The sequence below is a fragment of the Macaca thibetana genome, chromosome X (genome assembly GCF_024542745.1).
Source record: "Macaca thibetana thibetana isolate TM-01 chromosome X, ASM2454274v1, whole genome shotgun sequence".
Taxonomy (NCBI): Eukaryota; Metazoa; Chordata; class Mammalia; order Primates; family Cercopithecidae; genus Macaca; species Macaca thibetana.
The window spans coordinates 16574499-16592975 of NC_065598.1; the positions used below are offsets into that span (position 1 = coordinate 16574499).

Genomic DNA, 18477 nt, shown 5'->3' on the forward strand with positions numbered 1-18477 from the left:
AGACTCTGTCTTAGGAAAAAAAAAAAAAAAAGGCATCATGGGGGGGGGTCCTTGTGGGCATGGAAATGTTCTCTATTGACTGTATTAATGTTGAGATTATGGTTGTGATATTGCACTATAGTTTTACAAGATGTTACCATTGGGAGGAAGTGGGCAAAGGGTACATAGGATCTCTGTGTATCATTTCTTCTGCATATAAAACTACAATTGTCTCAAAAAGTTTAATTAAAAAAGTATTTAAGAAAAAGAACCCAGGATCTAAAAAGATCAGGGTCAGAGAATCACAAATGCTAAATAAGAAGCACTTTTGTATTTGGTGATGTTCTGAAATTCTGGTTCAGTTTTGTTATGAAATGGAGCCACGTGGGTCCATGTGAGTCCCTGTGCATAGGTGTATGATTGACTTTTTCCCTCAAGTGCTTCTAATTTGGGATGTTCTTCACTGTGTGCTCTTTGAGTGTCTCTTGCCTCTGGTTTTTTGTTAGACAAAAAAAAACACACAGTTTTTAAATGTCAGTTCCAAGGTCTTTTCTGAGCACGGTTAACTTTTATGATTTCATTTATGCAGTGGGTTTTCACCTAAGGGCCATGGTATCCAGACACTAGGCTCGTTTATCCCAAGTGATTCTTCTCTTTGCCTGCATGATGGAGATATTCATTCTCTTCTTCTCTTTTGAAGTAGAAACTCCAGTTTTGAGCTGGGCACCTGGATGCCCAGAGTAAAGGTTGTACTGCCCACATTTCATTGTAGCTAGGTATGCTTGTTTGACCAAGTGTGAACGTTCTATTTAGATTAAGCTACAAAATAAGTGGAGCTATCAATTCGCTTTAACCAATATTTAGTGAACAGGTAAAATAAAATACTTTATGTAAAAGCTGTGTGTTCTGGGTTGAATTGTGTCCCCCACAAAAAGATATATTAAAGTCTTAACCCCTAGTACCTCAGAATGTGACCTTATTTGGAAGGAGGGTCTTTGCAGATATAATTAAGTTAAGGTGAGGTTATACCGGAGTAGAGTGGGCTCCTAATCCAATATGACGAGTGTCCTCAGAAGAAGGCAGTCAGGTGAAGACACAGACACACAGTGGGAACCCTCTATGAAGATGAAGATTGAAGCAGTGCATCTACAAGCCAGGGACCGCCTGAGGCTGCAAGAAGCCAGGTGAGACACATGGAGCTGATTCTCCCTCACAGCCCTTAAAAGGAACCCACCCTGCTGACACCTTGGTTTTGGACTTCCAGTCTCCAGAACTGTGGGATAATAAATACATTTCTGTTGTTTGAAGCCACCCAATTTGTGGTACTTTATTATAGCAGCCCTAGGAAACCAATATATTATGCCTTTGATTTATTTTTAGGATGTTGTGGTTTGAATATTTGTGTCTCCCCCAAATTCCTATGTTGAAACCTAGTCTCTGATGCAATAGTATTAAGAAGTGGGGCCTTTAGGAGGTACATGAGGGCAGAGCCCTCATGATGGGATTAGTGTTCCTGGAAAAGAGACTTGAGGGAGCTTGTTTGCCCCTTCCAGTAGGTGAGGATACAGCAAGAAAGTGCCATCTATGAGGCAGAGAGTGAGCCCTCACTATACACTGAATCTGCTGGCACCTTGATCTTATACTTTCCAGCCTCCAGAATGGAAAGAAATTTCTGTTGTTTGTAAATTACTGAGTCTAAGGTATTTTGTTGTAGCAGCCCCAACAAATTAAGACATGGGGTATTTTTAAAAATGGGTTGAACATTCAGAGGCTTCTTAATCTGAGTCCTTAGATATTTGGACTGACTCTGCCTTCTTTTTCCAGGGAAAAAAATCTCACTGTATGAAACAGGCATTCTTCATTGCCCCAGAGTCCTTCCAACTTCCTTATGTTTTTATTGCTGGTTTGATGTGCTTGAATGCCAGCCAAAGTATAAGGTGAATGGTAGATGCAAGGACTGGGCGGTTTCCATGGAGACTTCTTGCAGGAGCCTTTACTTTCTCAGTTCAACAGTTGTCAAGGAAACATCTAGTTTCAATTAAATAAATGTTTGTGGGGTCTGCCAATTTGAGTGTCTCTTGGAAGGGGGATTTGGTTAAACTTCTTAAAGATCGTGATATACAAATCCAGAGCAGAGCCTTTTTAGGTTCCCTTCCAGTTATATTAGGTTTTTCTGTAACTTAGGAATGTTAACTAGTCCTCTGTCTGAAGTGATCAGACTATTTATTCATATGCAGAAAATGTTATTTTTGAGTCTTGTGGGGAGGAAAACTGAGGCTCAGAAAGAGAGGCCAAAGCCAGAGAGCTGGTATTACATGGCACATGACTATGGTCCATGCTCTTTAGTACGTCCTGCAGGATAAGAGATCCAAGGGGCCTAACCTGTACAAACCATTTACAGGCTATGGAGTTTGCTGGCTCAGCACTGTGTGTTTATTGCTTCTAGTTAGCTATTGTTGTATCAGTGGCTGGAGTTGGTAATGGTTCATGAAAATGGTGGTGAGAGTACAGATTCTAGGTATATGCAATTCTAATAAATGAGACTTTCCTAGTGTTATCTCTGTTATGACAGCCTCCCCATTGTACTCTTTATCAAACAGTCAGGTATGGTATATTGCAAAATGCTCACAGTATTTTGCAACTCTTCCCATCAAGAGGTAGAGTCTGTTTCCCTATCCTTAGGATCTTGGCTGTCCTGTTGATTTGGTCTGACCCTGGAATATAGTAGAAAAGACCTTGTGTGGATTTTGATCCTAGGTGTGAGGTAGAGCTTCAGTTTCTTGCTGCTTTGGGAACCTTGTAAAAAAACCCTGGCTGGCCTCTTGGAGGAAGAGAGACTATGGGGAGGAAAATGAAGGTACCCAGCCAACCCAATAGTCGACTGCAGAAGCATAAGTGACCCTCATCTGAGATCAGTGGTGCCTGCCTCGGATCAGTATAATTGTCCAGCTGAACTCAGCCCAAATTACTGACCCCCAGAATTATGAATTAAATAAATGCTGTTGCTTTAAGGCACTTAAGTTTTGGGGTAGTGTGTTATGCAGCAGTAGATAATTGATACAGCCAAGTTTGAAAGCTCTGGAATGATCAGGGCTCACCTTTGACCTGTCCTCTATAAAACCCAAGATTCTTAGTAACACAGTCCTGTTAATAACAGAACTTGCCTATGGCTAATCTAAGTGGAAAAACAGTTTATTGGCAGGATATTGGGTAGCTACATCTTTCTTTAGGAAGACTGGGGATAAGGCTTGAAAACTGCACAACTAGGAGGCAGTACTGCCGGAACTACAGCCAGATAACCTCACAGAATTGGTAGCTACTGAATATTGGATGCCTCCACCTACACCACCACCATTGCCTGCATTGGATGTTGGGTGTGGGGCTGCTTCTGGAACTGGATGTTGCTCCTGTCACTAGAAAACAATCATCTACTGTTCTTGCTGTTTCACAGCACTCATTACTGATTCAGATGCCCGTGTGCCGCGTGTTTATAGCAGTACAATTCATAATTGCAAAAGTATGGAACCAGCCCAAATGCCCATCAATCGAGTGGGTAAAGAAAATATATCAAAAATATATTTTATGTATGTGTGTGATGTATATGTGGGTATATATGTGTGCATATATACCCACATATACATATATATACACACACACACATATATATACACACATACGTACATACACCATGGAATACTACTCAGCCATAAAAAGGAATGAAATAATAGCATTTTCAGCAACGTGGATGGAGTTGGAGACCTTTATTCTAAGTGAAGTGACTCAGGAATGGAAAACCGAACATTGTATTTTCTCACTTACAAGTGGGAGCTAAGCTATGAGGATGCAAAGGCATAAGAATGAAACGATGGACTTTGGGGCCTCAGAGGGAAGGGTGGGAGGAGGTGAGGGATAAAAGACTACACATTGGGTACCGCATTGGGTACAGTGTACACTGCTCGGGTGATGGGCACATCAAAATCTCAGAAATCACCACCAAAGAACTTATCCATGTAACCAAATACCATCTGTTCCCCCAAAGCTATTGAAGTAATAATAAAAACATAAACAAATGCCTGTGTGGGTGGTGTCTGGCAGAGCATAGGTCTTGTGCCCATACCCTGATGGAAAAGAAATCAGGAAAGTGAGAATCTGACACTTTTAGCTTATTTAGCTGAAAGCAGGTGGAAAATTTCATAAACACTGGCAAGGGGTTCGGATAAAAGGCAGCCAAAAGAAAAATGGCAAATGTTCATTAGTTTCTATTGTATACTCTGGTTAGCTCAGTTGGTTACAGCACAGTTGTGATGAAGCCAGCATTGTGGTTTGTTCTTGTTTTATTGAAAGAAAATAGTTCTGAGGTTGTCCCCCTTACACCTGCTCCCTCTTTCACAGATGTGTGCTGATAGCCATTTGTAGGGCCAGGAAATAGTGGGACCTAACTTGCATCTGTCCCTGGCTGCTAAGGTACAAAGAGTATGTGTCTTTCAGTTGGTGGGCCCAGAGACTCCATTCACTGGCATAGTGTGCCACATAAGAGAACTGAATGAATGGTATCTGTGTGAATCTAAGGGGTTGGCTAATTGCTCGGTGAATATGGTTCATGTAACATTTATAATACAACTTGTTGGGCAGCAAGATCATTCAATCCAGATGGTTTCTAGTTTTTCAGAATTTCTCTGATAACTTCTCTGAACTTTGAAATTCTTATTTGCAAAACCATCCATATAGGATTCGTTTCATTATTAGAAATAATACTCATAAAGAGAAAAGCACAATTCCTAGAGGGTGTGTGATAGATGTTCAATAAATGATCATTTCCCTCAGACTTCTTCGATGCACACACCCCAACCAGATTAGAAACTCTTTGAGGACTCAGCTTGCCCTTTTTGTGTTGAATTTCTCTCAGTTGTTAAGTGAAGACCCAATCCGATTGTTAAAATAATAAATGTACCTCTTGCCTCCCTGACTTTCTGGCAAGCTCACTCTGAGGAGGCTGGCCTGGTTCAAAGCTGGCTGCTCCAGGGCACTAAAGCTGGAGAAGGGCCATTCCACCCTGTTCATAACTGTGAACAGTGAACTGTACTTGGGATAGAGCATCTTGGGAACAATAAGGACCTAGATCCAAGCTCATGCATTGTGGTGGGACTGTCAGTTTAGGGGGATGGGTAGATTTTATCAGATCTGTCAGTGGAAAGTTTAGGAAGATGGAATAGTATCTACAGGTAGGAGGAGGTAGTATCCAGTAGTAGGAGGAGGTATCCAGGAAGGAGGAGATCTACCTGGCTCCTAGGGATGTACGTCCTGGCAAGCATTGCTCAGTGGCAGGAGTTGTAAGAGTGGGAAAGGTTTAGGAATTTGAATATCAGGGAAGTGTCAGCAGGTAGCTGAGGATGAGGTGCAGGACAAAGACAGATGAGAGGAAGACCAAGCCTTAAAGTGATGAGTGTCTAGGTAGGGAAGAGGATGGATGGGCATAGCTTGGACACAGAAAGGGTATTCAGTCATGGAAAGAGGTCAGTCTGCAATATAATGTGGCTATCAGGTCACAGGAGGGCCAAGAGCAGGACAGGTTTGGGGCTTGGTTCTGGTTAGTTGAGGCAGAGCCCCTTAGAGCTGTTTGGATTTGCCATGGTGATGCAGGGGACCTGAGTGTGCTGGTTGTCATGAGATCTTGTTTTGGGGAGAACAGTCATGAACAGAGTAGAAAGGCCCTTCCCCAGCTTTAGTGTGCCTTGGAGCCGGCAGCTTTGAATAGGGCCAGCTTCCTCAGAGAGAGCTGCCAGAATATCAGAGAGGCGAGAGGTGCATTTGTTATTTTAACAATTGGATTGGGTCTTCACTAGGAGCTCTACAAAGAAACCAAATTAATGAAGTCAGATTGCCTATCCCGCCAACAGTGAATGTTTATGGTATGAGTTTAGCTCTATGCTAGAGAATCTCAATATATTTAGATTTGGGCTTGAGAGAGAGAACTTCAGTGTGATCTGAGACTGAACTTCCATTCACATTCATTCCCCGAGGAAGCATGTCGAAGATCTGTGTGTAATATACTGGTGTTCCATTTACTTGAAATATCCTGGCTTGCTCAATTCCTCTCACTTAGTCACTCACTTCTCTAAAAAATAAATGTGTATATGTGTGTGTGCATGTGTGTGCACATGCACGTGTAAGTGTGCATAAAATATAGAATAGACTGAAATCAACAAACTTATAAAAATACCAAATAACCTCAATCTGTAATTTTATTTTTGAAAAGCACTAAAAATATCAATAAATGAATTGTCTGAAAAACTAATCCTTTGGCTGGTGAGATAAGTCTAAGTTGCCAGAACCAGTTAAAGCTTTATATAATTTGGCAGTACATTTGCGTTCACCTGAGATTTCTCTGCCTCCAGCTGTACAAAAATTCTGTGATATGCAGAGCCTCGAAACCTGGGCCAGAATGCTAAAACTAATTTTCTTTTGTAATCTGAGCCGTAATTGCATTTTAACTCGGTTCTAGTGTGAAGACTGCTTTTGTATGTGTGTGTGTTTACTTCATGTCATTAATTTCTGGCATTTAAGTTAGTGCCTGGCACATAGTCTACCCTCAGTAAATGTTAGTTCTTACTGCCGAGTCTGTTGTTCTTTTCTTCTAAACCAGTGGGGTATATGCTTCCTTTGTGCCTCAGTGGTTCATTCCCTTGCCCTCTTTCCCTCTCCTCACCCTTGAGTTGTTAGATCCTGGTTTTGCCCTAGGCAGGTGCCAACCCCGAGGAACTCCTGACCCTGTGGTGATGCATGCCTGCATGTGTGCAGCCAGCTGGGCAGCTTGGAAAGCCATAGTATTGACTTGCCAAAGAAGGGCTAGTTTACAAAAGTCATAAGAGATCATTGTCATCAACTGCTGTCACTACCTATTATCCTTTCTCTTTCCAAAAAACAATTTAGGTGCATAATAAAACAATCTGTAGAATTACTCTGTCAAGCCTATGTATGCCCATCATAGTTGTGCAATCAGTTGTGCAAGAACCTCAGTTCCTACTTCTAATGAATTTTATACTGACTATCCCAGACCTTTCTGCTGGCCCCCTAATAGCAGAGGAGAGAATACACTGTGGGAGTCAGGAGCAACTAAAGCAGCTGGTCTGAGTATAGAATTTCTTTGAATTCTCATCTTTAAGAACCATACTCAGCTGGGCACAGTGGTTCATGATTGTAATCCTAGCACTTTGGGAGGCCAAGGTGGGAGGAACACTCAAGTCCAGGAGCCTGAGGCTAGCCTGGGCAACATAGTGAGACTCCATCTCTATTTTTTTTAAAAAAGAACCGTGCTAATTCTTATTTGATTTATTAACATATCTCTGGATTTTAATATAACACCCCCAACCAAGCTGAGTAAATTTCTGGGAGGATGTGTTGTATTTCTCTTTGGCTTTTCTTCGTGGAATCAGGTAATTACAAAATGACTTACCTGAGGTTCTGTTTCTTGATATCCTATGATTGGGTGGAGTCTCTGATCCTTTAAAACTTTAAACAATTGATTTATTTGAATAGATTGATAGAGTCACATAATTCAATATTCAAAGATACAGAACACCATATGTAGGGGTTCTCATCATGCCATGAAGAGTTAAAACACAGGATGCGTATGTATTTTATTTCATGAGCCGTCTTAGTTGGAAATCAATGGGGTGGGTGTTGTGAGGAATGCAAATATGATTTTTAAAATGCAGGACTTGCCCTCAAGAAACTTATAGTCTTATAGGAGAATGTAGCAGGTATACTGAGAGTCATAGTAAAAAGTAGAAGTGTTATATACCAAAAGGAGAGGTTGAAACCATAATTTTAGATTTCACCCATAGAATTCCTTTATATAGAATCTGTGCATCTCAAAAAAGCATTGTATTCTATCTAGTCTTGTTACTGAAACATCAGGGGTTTGGTCTAGGTCCTGCTGCTTGCCACACAGAAAGCCGATTACTGAGACAACAAGTATTGCCAAGAAAGAAGGCTTCAATCTGGTGCTGCAGCTGAGGAGATGGGAACTCAGTCTAAAATCCATCTCTCTGACTGATTAAAACTAGGGATTTATATAGCAGGAAAGAAATGTAACAATGTGTAAGAAAATATGAACTAAGGAGGGACAAGGAGGCATATGGTGCAGTGATCTGATGAGTTTCAGATCTTTGATACTTTTTTTTGAGAGGCCTGAAAGTCCTTTCCTGAGGAAGGAACTTAGATAAAACAAACAAGTTTCAAGCTTTAAGAGCAGAAGGGTCAGTTTCTATGTTTATCCAAAACAACTGTCTATGGGACTGTTGGGTTAGTTTCAGTCTGACTGCTAATTCCAGTACATGAGGTCAGGTGTCTTCTCCACAGTTACCCAGTCGCACCAGACAGTGCCACCTTCAGTAAAGATAGCTAGTTTTAATAAAGCAAACTACTGCTTTGTTCTGTTGCTTAGAAGAAAGAGTACTGCATTTGTGAGTTAAATCTGGGTTTGGTGAGTGGAGACTTTTGAAGCTTTGTTCAACTGTAACCCAGGGTTCCCCAGTGTTTTGGGTATGTACTGTGAAAAAAGACCTACCTTGTCTCTACAAAATTTTTTAAAAAAATTAACTGGGTGCAGTGGCACATGCCTCTTGTCCCAGCTACTCAGGAGGCTGAGGCAGGAGGGTGGTTTAAGCCCAGGAGTTCAAGGCTGCAATGTGCTTAACTGTTGCACCTTGAGTTCTTGTTTCAAAAAGTTCCATGTAGAAGCACAGTCTTGGAAAAGCAAAAGCCCAGCTGGATCCAGAGATGCCTGAGTTGAAGATGAATTTTGGCTCACTCTCCTCATTACCATACTAAAAATCCCACCCAGGGAGGCGCTTATTTGCCATTTTCTATACGTGTATGTAGAAGCATGATTGGTGCCTGCACTCCCTTTACTCCACCTCTGTGTACAGTGACTCAGCTAACCAGCCCAATAAAAGCCTTGTTTTCACCTTTGTTTGGGGGAGGCACCTTCCTTGTTGCAAGTAATAAAACCCTGTCATTATATCCTCCTTGGTTGGGGTCATTGGACTGTAACCTGCCAAGTGATCAAACCCACCTATTGTGTGGGTAACAAAATCCTGGTGACCCAAATGGGACTCAAACCCTCTTGGATACTTTGTTTTGAAATTATATCAGACGGAAGGGGAATGGTTCTGGGGTATGTTTATAGTATTTCTTGCTGACTTTCGGTTAGGTTGTATTCTTTACAACTTTTCTAATTTTATTTTTAATAGATAATAATGGCCAAGTGTGGTGGCTCATTGCCATAATCCCAGCACTTTGGGAGGCCAAGGTGGGCAGATTGCTTGAGTCCAGGAGTTCAAGACCAGCCTGGGCAACATAGGGAGACCCTCATCTCTACAAAAAATAAAAAAGTAGCCAGGTGTGATGGCACATGCCTGTAGTCCCAGCTATTTGCAGAGGGCTGAGGCGGAAGGATCACTTGAGCCTGGGAGGTTGAGGCTGCAGTGAGCTATGATTGTGCCACTGCTCTCTAGCCTGGATGACAGCATGAGACCCTGCCTACAAAAAAAAAAAAAATGGATAATATATCCACATGATCCAAAATTGAAGAGGTACAAAATAATATACAATAAACTCTTTCTCCCCACTGTGTCCTAGCCACCTTGTTTTCTTCCCTGGAGACATCCAGAAACCAATTTTGTTAGTTTCAACTTCTGGAGATGGCTTATGAAAATATAAATAAATGCATCTATATTCAACCCCCTTTTAGAAGAAATGATACCTGCTATACCAACTGCTTTTTGTGCACCTTGCTTTTTTTCTTTTTCACACTTTAGCATGATGATTTTTCTATATTGGCACATAAAGAGCTTCCTCTTGGTTAGTTGGTCGTTTTTATGGCAAACAACTGAGTCCACCCTAGATGGTTAAGCCAAAAAGGGATTAGGATTTTAGGTAACTCATGAAATCCTTTGGAGGGCTGGAGGAACAGGCTAGCATCCGGGTGCCCAGAAACAAAGCCCCAAGACATACATAGTACTAGCATTAAGTGGAAGCCACCTGTGCTGCTGCCTCCACTGAACAGCAGATGCTAGGTATTTGACTTGACTGCAACTGCTTCTACCTCCACTCTGCACCAGGAAGGCAACCTAGCAGTGACACCTGCAAAAGTAGCTCTGAGCAGAGCCTCTTTCCTTACATTTCTCACTTCTGAAGCAAAGTCTGGTGTGGATGTATCTGATTAGTGGTGACTGGGTGACACATTTGCATCTTAGCTTCAATAGAGTCTAGGAATTTTATTCTCAACTTTTAAACCTGGAGGTGGGACTTGTAATAGGTGAAATTTCAGCAAATAGAGAAATACTTTTCAAAATATGATGGACAGTCACAGATATGGCAATGTCCACTAGAGCTGCCTAGAATTCCATTGTATGGATCAACCACAATTGATTAAACTAATATCTTAGATGGTATTCCTCTAAGTGTTTTCTAGTTTTCTAGTCTGTGACTTAGGCAATACTGTATTAATGACAATATACATGTGTCATTTTGCTAATGTAAAATGGAATATAAATTTCTAGCAGTGGAATTGCTAGATCAAAAGGTAAATTGTAATTCTTATGGATATTGCCAAATGGTTTCTGGATGCTATACTGATCCTTGTTTCCAGTAGTGATGTTCCTGATTTTTTATTTTTTATTTTTGCCTAGAGTCTTTTCCTTTTTTAGATTCCATCTGAGCCAGAGTGGCAGGCTGAGTCTTCCCTGCTACTGGGGTGAGTTTTGGGCCTTGGGCCAAGAATACTGACAAATCAGATCTGAGCCATAACCTGTGCCAATAGAGACTTTATTTAGCATCTGGACTGGATTTAGCTTATAGTTTATTGTAGTCCTGCTAGCCCTAAATTAAATGGCATCTTGGGGTATCTAAAAGATAACGTCGCTTCCAAAATTGATTTGCAATGTAGGAGTAGCTTACATCTTGGATTGTTATGTGTTCACAAATGCATAAAGATGTTTTCAAAGAATGGTTCTAAAGAATTATAACACCTTTTCTCTTTAAAAAAGCAAAATCTTATTTCTAGTGTGTGAATTATTGCATAGATTTTGCCAATATCCAATATCTGAACTATGGCATCCAATTGCTCTGGTTGGTTGCCATGAAAGTTTATATTAACATAGGAAGCTCCTGTTTGAAAGCTCCTGAAAAACTTAAACAAATGTATATAAATGGATGGAAAATGGGGGCTGAGGAAGAAGGTGAATACATGTGTTTTCTTCTCATGGAAGTGTTCACTATTTTTTATTAAAAAATTTTTTTAGAGACAGGGTCTCACTATGTTTCTCAGGCTGGCCCCTCGGACTCCTGGGCCCAAGTGATCCTCTTGTCTCAGCCTTCCAAGTAGCTGGGACTACAGGCACGGGCCTCCACATCTGGCTGTGTTTTCAGTATTTTAAGTTGGCATTTACCTAGTGCAGTTGATTATTTCAAGAAAATACACTTTCTGCATGGCTACTGAGGGTATCTGAAAGGATATAAAGTATAGCCCAGGGAAGTAGCACGTTGTTAGGCAGGGGTTAGTAATTCTTTCTGGAAAGGGTCAGTTGGTAGTTTAGGCTTTGCAGGCCAAGAAGGAGAATCAAAGATATTACATAGGTAATTCTATAACAAAAGAAAAAATAAATGTCCACAAGCTTTTTATTGACAAAATTCAAAATATAATAACTGAGTACATTTTTTTTTTTTTTGGTAATACAGGTCTACTTATAAGAAGAACAACATTCTTATTTTGGGGATAACATTTTGCTTAATGGGATTCAAAGAATAGTGTTCCCTTTCATCAAATCGATTGCAAATGTTCATCTGTAAATACCATTTATTTTCTCCTTGTGGGCCATTCAAAACCAAGCAGTGGGCTGGATTTGACCCATGAGCAGTAGTTTTCCAACCACTGATGTAATGGAAAGACCATGAGCTTTGGACCTGGATGCATGTAGGTTTGAGTACTGGCTCTGAATTTGTGACCTTGAACATATCACTTAACTTTCTGAGTTGGGAAGGTTTATTTGTGTATAAACTGGGCGTAATGACACCTATCTCATGGAATAAATATTACCCCCATCCTTGTGATTTTACATTAGTATTCTAGTTCTGTAGATGCTGATATAATTTAGCTAGACTTACCTAGAAAATTAGTATTTAACAGATTTTAAAACTGGCTTTTCAAGGGATAGAATGCTCACATGGTCTTAAAGTACAATGTAAAAACATAACTTTGCAATGAAGAGATCTGGCAGTCACCACCTTAATCAAATGGCCAAGCTTTGCAATCAGTACCAATGGTGGGATGTTCTGACATTGTGTGCCCCTCACTGCTGTGTACCTCTCACTATATCACAGTGTCACCTGTGTGGTGTTCTTGCCAGAAACGTTTGACTTTAATGTAATCACAAGAAAACAGACAAATCCAAAACATGGGACATTCTGAGGACAACTGGTCTGGATTCTTAAATGATTCAGTGTCATTAAGAACCAAGGGGGATTGTTCTAGATTAGGGGGAGACTAAGGGAAAATAAGATAAAAATGCAGTGCATGAACATTGATTAAATCCTGGATGTGGAAAAGAAAATTCAGCTCTGTAGGCATTTTCTGGATAATCGAGGAAATGTGAATGTGGACCATATGTCGTATGTTAGTCTGTTTTCACACTGCTGATAAAGGCGTATCTGAGACTGGGAAGAAAAAGAGGTTTAATTGGACTTACAGTTCCACATGCCTGGGGAGGCCTCAGAATCATGGTGGGAGGCAAAAGGCACTTCTTACATGGTGGTGGCAAGAGAAAAATGAGGAAGAAGCAAAGGCAGAAATGCCTGATAAACCCACCAGATCTCATGAGACTTGTTTACCATCACAAGAATAGCATGGGAAAGACCAATCCCCATGATTCAATTACCTCCCCCTGAGTCCCTCCCACAACACATGGGAATTCTGGGAGATACAATTCAAGTTGAGATTTGGGTGGGGACACAGCCAAACCGTATCATGTTGTATGATAATATTGTGTTAAAGTTGGTTTCCTTGGGTGTGGTGATGATGGTGCAGTGGTGTACGAAAATATCCCTGTTCTTAGAAGGTGAATAGTAAAGTACTTGGAGGTGTGTCATGAGGTGTGTCTGCAACTCACTTTTCAGATGGTTTGGCAAAATGGGAGGGAAGAAGGGAGGGAGAGAGAGAATGTGTGTGAGTGTGTGTGTATGTAGAATAGGTGATTCTGTGCATTGCTGCTCAGTTCTTAGCATAGCACTCAGCACATTGCTTTTGATGGGGAGGTGCCCAATCAAAACTTGTTAAACTAACAAGTACTTTAAGGTTTTATTAGGATTCTCTGAAAGCACACCTCAGCACTGCCTGTCTGCCCTCTCTTTAGCAGTGTCGTTTGGCTTAGGCATATACTATAATGCCTAATGTTGGGTAATCAGATATGGGGGTTCATGTTTTCTTGAGTAGCTCACCCATGTCCCTCTGGACTGAAAGTCTCTCTTGAATGTTAAAGTATAAATGAATGGGAAGGGAAAACCCAGCATAGAGGTTGACCTGTGTTTTCAGCTGTTCCCTGAGAGGCTGAGGTACAATTTGTAAGCATGTACTTCAGATTCTCTTCTGTATTTCTGTTGCTGAGTTTGCCCACTTGGGGAGGGTTGACACCCCCTGGGGCTGTGCTGAGTAGACGAAGGTGTATCTCTGGAGTTCTGACTGGCTGGGGCATCACTGAAGTATTCTCCTGGGCTATGAGGGCTAGGGCCAGGATAAAGAATGGCAGTTGCCTTTCCTTATGCCTTGACCCTAATCAGTATCTTCTTAGCTGAGCAGGAAGGGAACAGAGAAATTAATATTCTCTTATATTCCTGCAGGAACTCTTATGGCTATATAGTGTGAGATGACTAAAGCCCATTTAACAGCTACTTGTAAAAGTAATACAAGAGGAGGGGAAGAAGAAAGATTCTGCTGCAACAGGCTGTGAAGACTAATTCAACATTCATTTGTTGAGCTACTGAGCATACAGCAGGCATAGTAAAATATGAGTCCCCGGGAGATGTAAATAATAAGAATATACTCTTGTCTTCTGCTGAGCACTTGGGGCATAGGGAAAGGAGATGGGCTACAGTGGAGATAATTATCAAAATGCCAATTGTGCTGTGTTGCAAGGCTAGGGATGTGATAGAAAGCTAGTAAAAAGTGTTATGGGAATGCAGAGTACATGCCATGTGGAATTGACTACAAAGATAAGGTTGGTCTTGAGGTGACTTGAAGAATGAGCCTGGCAGGCAAAGAAATGGGCATCTGGTATGACTAAAGTCTTCATTAGCTGCAGGGTGGGGAGGAGAGAGACACGATGATGTTGGAAAGGTAGTTTGGGCCAGACAGGAGGACCTCAGAAGCCATGCTTGGTTTCACAGGAGAGGCATGAAGAGTCCTGGAAGCCCTTTGAAGTTGGAGGGTGATGTGGTTTTGATAAGAGGTCACGGAGGAAATATGGAAGCTGGTGTGTGAAGGTGTGCGTCTTGAGACAGGACTTGAAACAGTCGAGGCGAGAGCATAGAATCTGGATTTTGCTAGCTGCAGCAGAGGGAGAGTAGAAAATAGGGGTGCTCTTGGAGAATTCTTCCAGCCCCTCCCACTAAGAGTTTTTACATTTTAAAATCTTTCTAAGGAAACCTTTAATAATACTTGAGAGAAGCTTATTTAAACCCTTGAGCAGTTCTGAAAATGTATTACATTTCAGCCAGGAAAGAAAGTATTATTTCAGGCAAACTGGAACATGTGTGGACTGGTTACTCAGCACAGTCGCCTAATCTTATAGAATTAGGTAGGAGGGAAGCTATGTTAGTGGCCTTCAACCTTCTTCCAGAACTTTGTTCAGATTTCTCCCAAATGATCGGTGAATTTTTCTGATTTGTATCCAGCATCCCAGACGTTTAGTGTACATCTGTAAGCTGTAAGGAAGTTGATTTAATCTATTCCTTTTTTTCATCTCTTGCCTTCCACCTGAGAAAACACTGGTCCATAGGTTCTTACTCTGTATTAGGAATTTGCACAATGTGTAACCTAAGATGGATCCAGCTGCGAGTTGGATCCAGCTGGGAGTGTTACAGGTTTGGAGTTTAGACTAAAGAAGAGAAGTGGAATCTTTTCATTTTTTCCCCCTTTATTTTGAGGAAAGCCCAGTGATTTGGACTGTTTGAAGGAGCAATTATATAAAACATCTCCACTAATTGAGTATCTGGGATAAATTTTTTTTCACCTTATTTTCTTTAGATACCATTAAACATTTCTACCCACAACTTAGAGCTTTTCCGTGGAGATTTTAAACTTAGAAAACTTTGAACCTTGATGAATGAAAAAAACCTTTCAGAACTAACCTTTTTTGTTTTGATTCAGAAGTCCATGTGTAAGTTCCAAAGGCTTATAATTCTTTTCTCTTCCTTGAGGCTTGAATATTTCAGGATGTTCTTGGTATCTTTCTTGGAGGTTTGGTGTACAAAGAGCAAGGAAAGTAACCTATGGGCTTAGCTCACTTATGTGTATATATTCTACTTTGGCTCCAAAGCAATGATTCTAGTGGTGATATGGGACCAAAGGACAGATTTCAGGTAAATAAGGCCGTTTACTAATGTCAGATTAAGGTATTAGTCTTCAAGTACCATAAATGTTTCACCAGCAATTTCAGTTACCTGTAGTAAAGAGCTTTCCAGTTTGATGTGGTAGTTATGGTAAAGGAGCAACTGAAAGTTAACCTGATAGTAGATTAACACTCAATGAAAATATAGTTGTTAATTTTTTCACATACCAAGGATTACAATTTCTTTTTTTCCTATTTTTAAAGTAGAGATGGGGTCTTGCTATATTGCCCAGGCTAGTCTTGAAATCCTGACCTCAAGCGATCTTCCTTGAGGCTTCCCAAAGTGCTGAGGTTATAGGCATGAGCCATTGTGCCCGGCCTACAATTTCTTAATAGTAGGAGTTATTCTGCAAGACAACTATCTCAATGTTGGAACTACACTAATGTTGTTGGTGTGTTTTTTTCCTTGTGTGGGATAGTCTGTATCTTAAGATACATAATGTATATATTCACAATAAGGGCTACATTATAAAATTCAGAGACATTTTATTTTTGAGGGTAGGTTTCATTCACTTGATTGAGAATTTGTTGACTGTATCTTGGGTGCCTATCCTTATGCTAAGAGATGAATGGAAGTTGCCCCCTGCCTTGAAGAGAAGACATTTTAATGGGAGGCAGAGATAAACAGATAATTAATTATAATGTGATACATTTGGAAATAGTCACAAAAAACTTGAATATGGAGATTTTCAAAAGTACAGAGAACAGGATATTGAACCCTCATGAACCTATTACCAAACTTCAACAATTACTAACTCTTGGTTATGTTTGTTTCACCCATGTGCCCCACCTCCTCACCTTCCCCCTTTTATTTTGAAGCAAGTCTAAGACAGTGTATCATGTGATGGACATTAATAGATACTTGGATAGAGTATTCTGAGAATACACTGGGAAAATATACTGTATCGGGGAGGTGGAAAGGAGCTACAGCAAAGTAACATTTGAGTTCAATCTAGGTGGGGAGGAGGATGTCATTGTTCCAGGTGATGGGATGGAAACCGACAATTATTGCAATGTCTTGAAAAATGTGTATATAGAACTTTTTTGTTCCTCTGAACTGAGCACCCAAGGTGTAATTTCCAATATTAGGAAATTGTTTTGCCTGAGGACTTTATAAAAATAATTAATTCACTTTTAATTTAGATAAACTAGAATAATCCATGAGTAGTGGTAATGACTAATCTGTTCTCTTTTCACCCCAGTGACTTTCTAGACTTTGAACATTAGAATTCACTCCTTGAAAAAGTCACTCTCCTTTGTAAGTAGAGCAACAGCTGTCCTTTGTCACCTTTATTTTTCTCTTTGGAAGAGGAGGAATAATCAGTGGCTCACTTCTGAAACATCATGAGTAGGTAGAATTTAGTAGTCTGAATTTAAAACCTCCCTGTAAACTGAAGGAAGAAGAGGAAATTGACCAGTGGGCACACATAGGTTCTCAAGGGACTTTTTTGGTTAGCCACTAGGTGAAATCCTTGAGATTTCATCATTTATCTTGTCTCATTTTCCTGTTGTGAAATTGGGTGTTCAGCATTGTTTTTCTTGTCTGTTCTCAGATCACAGAACTGTGTGGTGCAAAGCGAGTTGGTTATTTTGGTGCAACACAGTTTTACATTGCCCTGAAATTAATTGCTGCAGCACAATCTGGCCTCCCGGTGCGGATAGAGAGTATTAAATGTGGTGAGTATCTCACATTTGTATGTTTTATTGTCCATGGCGAGTTGCTTATTTATGAGAACCATTTTTAATGGATTTAAACTTTTCTGGAATTTCTCGTTGCTTCCTCCAACTCTTCTGCAAAATGAAATAAGAAAACTTAGCAGGTAGGTAGCTTAGTTTCTTTCTTTTGTAAATGGGGAAAAATTCCGAGAGTAACCTGAGATTAGTTCATTTTAACTGATTTGCAGTTAAAATAGATTTTGTTCTTTAGCAGGATGGGATTGGGCCAGGAATTCTAGAGCCTGTGGCAAATAATCACATTGAGTTTAATTTTCCACTTGAGGTATCTATAATGTTATTGAAGGCTCTGTTAGGGATTAGGGGAGGAGTAATAAGGGAGTTTGAATGGAACTATGCCTTTTCTCTTTCCCATCCCTGCCAGTGCTCAGCCTTTAATTCTGTTTCCAAAGCACTATTCTGATGCTGGTAAGTACTTGGGTGCTACCAAAATTTTGGCAGAATGAATTTATCTTCTTAAGGTTCTGATTTAATATTTTCTCATCTTGCCATCCCTGCCCTCAGCCCACTATATGCTTGAGCACTTTCTACAATTTAAACAAAAAGCAAAGCCCCTAACTGTTAGCAGTATTTCTACTGCCTCCGGATTGGTTTTAAAAATATGTATGAAAAAGGTGATTATTCAAGGGGTGTTCCAAGGTCCTCGATAATTCACTTTGATACAGATTACTTTCATATGTCCATACAGGTATGCAGGAACTTTTTTTCTTTTTCTCATTCTGAGATTAAAAACCTCTTAACTGTTCACACCTGTCCTGAGAAGTCTCTGATAGACATACAAGTGGATCAGGATTTATGGTGAGCCCATGGAAACCTCGTAGGACAATCCAAATGGCTGAGAAGATTCCATAGATGGCTGGTTATGGAAGACCAAGCCCTTCACACTAACCATCAGGAGGTGGCACTCATCATGCTAATCTTTATCAGGGGGCTAGTGTGTGCCAGACACTGTTTCATTTAATTCTCATGACACCCTACTAAATTAGGTACTTGTGTCAGTTTGCATTGCTTAGGATAAGCTGCGATAACAAATGTCACAATCTCAGTGCCTCAACAAGATGGAGGTTCGTTTTCCACTTTGCAGTGGGTCAGGGTGACC

The 18477-nt window shown here is 40.5% G+C and overlaps 1 protein-coding gene across 12 annotated transcripts in view; it reads left to right on the forward strand.

Annotated features, from left to right (window-relative positions):
• Nucleotides 1–18477, forward strand: part of REPS2 (RALBP1 associated Eps domain containing 2) — a 200542-nt gene that overhangs the window by 40002 nt on the left and 142063 nt on the right. For 3 of the 12 annotated variants that reach the window (XM_050777644.1, XM_050777642.1, XM_050777645.1), the window contains exons 1-2: nucleotides 16882–16992; nucleotides 17198–17321. The gene's annotated coding sequence lies outside the window, so the exon portion shown is untranslated. Of the gene's footprint in view, nucleotides 1–16875; nucleotides 16993–17197; nucleotides 17322–18477 lie in introns of those variants that run through there. The other 9 variants (XM_050777643.1, XM_050777646.1, XM_050777637.1 and 6 more) reach the window with 6 other exon arrangements.